The sequence below is a fragment of the Budorcas taxicolor genome, chromosome 1, assembly GCF_023091745.1.
Source record: "Budorcas taxicolor isolate Tak-1 chromosome 1, Takin1.1, whole genome shotgun sequence".
Lineage (NCBI taxonomy): Eukaryota > Metazoa > Chordata > Mammalia > Artiodactyla > Bovidae > Budorcas > Budorcas taxicolor.
Window position 1 is genome coordinate 75,807,101 of NC_068910.1, and position 5,943 is coordinate 75,813,043.

General features: G+C 38.2%; 1 non-coding gene across 1 annotated transcript; it reads left to right on the plus strand.

Moving 5' to 3' along the window:
• The first annotated feature begins 446 nt into the window (after nt 1-446).
• LOC128058143 (U6 spliceosomal RNA) lies at nt 447-549 on the plus strand. Its single transcript, XR_008200407.1, has one exon. It is a non-coding gene; the product is annotated as a U6 spliceosomal RNA (small nuclear RNA).
• Nucleotides 550-5,943: the final 5,394 nt, after the last annotated feature.

The following is a 5,943-nucleotide window of genomic DNA, read 5'->3' on the forward strand; positions in this document are numbered from 1 at the left end:
TTTTCTTCAAAGTGAAAATATTAGTTACTCAGTTGTGTCCAACTCTTTGCTGCCCTATGGACTGTAGCCCACAATTCCTCTGTCCAGGGAACTCTCCAGGCAAGAATACTGGAGTGGGTTACCATGCCCTCCTACAGGGGATCTTCCCAACCCAGGGGTTGAACTGGGGTTTCCTGCTTTACAGGCAGATTCTTTACTGTCTGAGCCACCAGGGGAAGCCCGTTTGTTTTCTTACTGTTGAGTTTTAGAAGTTCTTTGTCTATTTTGATAATAGTTCTTTGTCAGATGTGGTTTCTGCAAGTATCTTTTTCCCAGTCTGTGGTTTGTCTTATTTTCTTGATAATGTCTTTCAGAGAGCAGAATTTTTAAATTTTGATGAAGTCCAGCTTATCAGTTTCTTTCATGGGTTGTGCTTTTGGCATTGCATCTAAAAGCTATTGCCATGCTTGCTTTGGCAGCACATGTACTAAAACTGAAATGATCTGAAGAAGATTAGCATGGTCCCTGCTCCAGGATGACATGCAAATTCATGAAGCATTCCATGTTTGAGAAAATTAAAAAGTCGTTACCATTCCGAAGTTCATGTAGGTTTTTTCTTATGCAATCTTCTAGGGGTTTTACAGTTTTGGGTTTTACATTTAGATCTGTTATCCATTTTGAGTTAATTCTTGTGGAGGGTGTAATATTTGTATCTAGGTTCATTTTCTTTTATTTTTTTGCATGTGGATGTCCAGTTGTTGCAGCAACATTTGGTGAAAAGACTATTTTTGCTTCATTGTATTGCCTTTGTTTCTTTGACAAAGATCAGTTGACTATGTGGATCTATTTCTTGGCTCTCTGGTTTGTTCCTGTTTTTTTAAAAAATAGTGCTTGCTTCTAAAAGCTACATAATTAACTTATTTTTATGTTATTTTAAAATATACCATGTAAAATAGATAAGAGCAAGCTTCCCTGGTGGTTCAAATGGTAAAGAATTTGCCTGCAGTGCAGGAGACCGAGGTTCAATCACCAAGACCAGGGTTAGGAATATCCCCTGGAGCAGGGAATGGCAACCCACTCCAGTCTCCTTGCCTGGAGAATTCCACGGGCAGAGGAGCCTGATGGGCTACAGTCCATGGGGTCTCAAAGAGTCGGACACAGTTGAATGACCAACACTTTCACTTCACCATGTAAAATCCATAAGAGCAAGAATTTTTAAAAACTATTGTATCCCCAGTAAAGAATAGCTTTCAGAATGTATATTGGCCTTCTGTAAAAATCTGTTGAATAAAGAAATGAATAAATAACTAAATTAGAAAGTTTTGAAATACAATGCAATATAGGATACAATAATACTGACTTCTTGAACTTAAAATCTTCTGTTCTTTCATGATTAGAGATATAAAAGAGGAACTTCCTTCACACTTGAAGAATATATAAAGTTTTAAATACTATACATTTTTAATTTGCAGATTCTATGCCCCAAGCTGATAAAATTTCAATTCTTGTTTTTAAGAATAAATGTAAAAGATAAAAAGATTCTGACACACAGAGAGATTTGAGTGCCACAGTGAGCCAAAAAAACCTTATTCCACTTATTTTTTCTCCTATATCTTTGAAACTAACAAGAAAAGGGGGCAGTTCTTTTCTCAAAAGAGTAGCTATTTGTCTCCTCTTTTCTTGAAAATCCCTGTGGATGATACAGAGCTTACAGAATTAGTCATCAAAGAAAGCTGTATCCTGCACTGTAAGAATTGTTTCCTTATGCCTTTGTCTCTTTGGAGACATTGACATATCAAGGTAAACACTTGCATCTGCATGCATGCTTAGTCTTGTCTGACTCTTTGTGACCTTTTGGACTGTATGTAGCTTCTGTTCCCAGGCTCCTTTGTCCATGGGATTCTCTAGGCAAGATTACTGGAGTGGGTTGCTGTTTCTTCCTCCAGGGGATCTTCCTGACCCAGGGATTGAACCCAAATCTCCTGTGACTGTCTCCTGCATGCAGGTGGGTTCTTTAGCTGCAGAACCATGAGGAAACCCTCATACATTTCTGCAATAACTTGGAACACTGGGTGTATTTCATCTACAGGCCTTTGTTTATCACACAAAGCTTCTTAATTTAAATTGTGCTTTGGTGGACATCCCCCTGTGCCTGCAAGTAAGTGGTGTGGTTTTCATAATGATAGGGGCTCCTGCAGGAAAAGCAGCCTCTGTGATAATTTAGATATAGCGAGGTTAATTTCCCTTTCTTGTCATTATCCATAAATTGTATTCATGTTTCCTTTTGTTCTTGGAGACAATGTCAAATTGTAGAAGTAATGAATAAGCAATCTCTTTTGAAAGAAAAGTATTACAAGGTGATAAATGCTATTAAAATATATTTCTCGAAGGGAAATCCTTCTACATACATAATTTTGCTGAATATAAATGGTATTCTCAGGAGGCACAGTGGTAAAGACTCTGTCAGTCAATGCAGGAGATGAAAGAGACCAACATTTGATCCTCTGGAGAAAGAAATAGAAACCCACTCCAATTTGCTTGCCTTGAACATTCCATAGACAGAAGAGCCTGGCAGGCTACAATCCACATGGTCACAAAGAGCTGGACATGACTAAGTGACTGAATAGATTTTTCAAATTAGTATTTAAGGTCATGAGGTTATGTAGATGTACAGACTATGATTGCTAATATATTTTTAGTAATGGTAGCAGAAGAGATGAATCTGTAAAGGTAAATTCAATATAATAAAAATATTTCTGTTCTTTCTTGACTGAGATTGCATTTTTACAAAATATCGTTTCCGAAATGAAATTAGACCCAGATGAAATGCATTGTTTTATATTTTGGATGAATTAAACTTAAATAAGCAAGAGTTGGAGGCCCATAGTGGTTCTTTTCCCCCACTAAAGAGGAGGGAAGACCTGTGAAATGGTAGCACTACTGAAACAAGAAAAGCTATTATAATCATTGGAATTCTGCACAATTTCAGGAGAGAGAACTGAGAGCCCCATTTTATCTTTGATTGATCAACAGATTATGTTCATTCAAGCAACACTTATTAATCATCTCCTATGGGCTGAGCACAGTGCCAGGAAACAAAGATGAATACAATGAAAATCTCGGTCTCATGGAGTTCATATCTCAAAAATATAGGTATGCTTTTGGTTGGTACATTTCTTATGCAATTTGGTTTGCACTACAAACCAATATTTTTATCATATATTTTTTCTGGTTATAGATATAGTATATGAAAATTCCCATATCTCTACTGCCTAAGCAATGGTAGACATTGTTTTATCTTTATAATCTTATAACTACATTAAAATATTGCTTTTCATTTAGTATCTATTTGTACATTTAATTATAGTGACTCTAACTGTTATAAGATTACATAGAGATAAATAATCTATTATTTATAATTTAGGTTGCTTTTAATATCCTGCTGTTAGGAAGATCTTTGTAAAATGTCCTAAATAATTTTTAGGATAAATTCCTATAAGTGATGCTACTCAGTATAATCATAGGGAAATTTAAAAATCTTTTGGCAATATTTCCAATTTGACTATATACTTTGCAAGAGCAATCTATTTTAAATTCTGCTCAGTTAGGGTCTTACATTAGCAAGAATTTTCATTTTCACTTTCATTCTGATATGTGAATTGTGTTTCATATCCTTTAGTACTCTGTGCAAAACTCAACATTTTCTTAAACATTATTCATTATCTTGTTCCTTCAATTTAGAGGATTATGGTGATGGATAAATTAAATTTTAGAGTGCAGATAATCTCTTGGAATCATAAAGTCTCTGGTTATATTCAAGTTTGGCATCTTTGTTCTTCAGTTATTGCATTTTCAGAGTTTCTATTGGGGAAGTTTTCAATCGTGTTCATGAAAAGCAACAATGCCTTATTCAACATAACTCACTGAGGTCAATCTATACATCACATACTACCCTTGTTTTCTTGCTCTGAATATACATTTTTAGCACTGAGAATCACCAGAGGAGAAAAAAATAAAAAAAGGAATCCTGAGTTACTTCAGTTCAATTCAACAAATATTTCTTTAGTGTCCATGATATATTTGACTCCATCTATTCATCTAGGTACAGATTGAGATCAGGATTGCCAGGAGAAATATCAATAACCTCAGATATGAAGATGAGTCCACACTTATGTCAGAAAGCAAAGAAGAACTAAAGAACCTCATGATGAAATTGAAAGAGGAGAGTGAAAAAGCTGGCTTAAAACTCAACATTCAGAAAACTAAGGTCATGGCATCTGGTCCCATCACTTCATGGCAAATAGATAGGGAAACAGTGGAAACAGTGACAGACTCTATTATTTTGGGCTCCAAAATCACTGCAGATGGTAACTGTAGCCATGCAGTTAAAAGACTCCTGCTCCTTGGAAGAAAAGCTATGACCAACCTAGCATATTAAAAAGCAGAGGCATTACTTTGCCAACAAAGGTCCATCTAGTCAAAGCTATGGTTTTTGCAACTGTCACGTATGGATGTGAGAGTTGGACTATAAAGAAAGCAGAGGGCTGAAGAATTGATGCTTTTGAGCTGGTGTCGGAGAAGACTCTTGAGAGTCCCTTGGACTGCAAGGAGATCCAACCAGTTCATCCCAAAGGAGATCAGTCCTGAATGTTCATTAGAAGGACTGATGTTGAAGCTGAAGCTCCAACACTTTGGCCACCTGATGCAAAGAACTGACTAATTTGAAAAGACCCTGATGCTGGGAAAGACTGAAGGCAGAAAGAGAAAAGGATGACAGAGGATGAGATGGTTAAATGGCATCACCAAGTCGACTGACATAAGTTTGAGCAAGCTTCTGGAGTTGGTGATGGACAGGGAAGCCTGGTGTGCTGCAGTCCATGGGGTCACAGAGAGTCGGACAAGACAGAGTGACTAAATTGAATTGAACTGAGGTACAGATACTGTAACCATGTGAGATGAGGTCTAGCAACGTTGGGTATTGCATTTACCTATGGAATTTACTCATGGTTAGCAGAGAATTCCCAGTACTTGGAATTATTACCCGTATGGTACTCTGTGCTATTTCCATATAATAATTATGGATGTATATTTTTTCACAAGAGTGAACCTGTAGTATTTAACTCAGAAAAGTAAAGCAAAGAAAATATTTCATATTTTATAGATCTATATTGGAGAAGGCAATGGCAACCCACTCTGGTACTCTAGCCTGGAAAATCCCATGGACCAAGGAGCCTGGTTAGGCTGCAGTCCATGGGGTCGCTAAGAGTCGGACACGACTGAGCGACTTCCCTTTCATTTTCACTTTCATGCATTGGAGAAGGAAATGGCAACCCACTCCAGTGTTCTTGCCTGGAGAATCCCAGGGATGGGGGAGCCTGGTGGGCTGCAGTCTGTGGGGTCCAAAAGAGTCGGACACGACTGAGGTGACTTAGCAGCAGCAGGAGTAGCAGATCTATATCACGTAGAAATTGACTAATTCCCTGAATATGTCTTTCAGTTTAGTTCAGCTCAGGTCAGTCGCTTAGTCATGTGCTACTCTTTGCGACCCCATGAATTGCAGCATGCCAGGCCTCCCTGTTCATCACCATCTCCGGAGTTCACTCAGACTCACGTCCATCGAGTGGTGATGGCAGCCAGCCTTCTCATCCTCTGTCATCACCTTTTCCTCCTGCCCCCAATCCCTCCCAGCACCAGTCTCTTCAAAAGAGTCAACTCTTCGCATGAGGTGGCCAAAGTATTGGAGTTTCAGCTTTAGCACCATTCATTCCAAAGAACACCCAGGTCTGATCTCCTTCAGAATGGACTGGTTTGATCTCCTTGCAATCCAAGGGACTCTCAAGAGTCGTCTCCAGCACCACAGTTCAAAAGCATCAATTCTTCAGCGCTCAGCTTTCTTCACAGTCCAACTCTCACATCCATACGTGACCACTGGAAAAACCATAGCCTTAACTAGATGGACCTTTG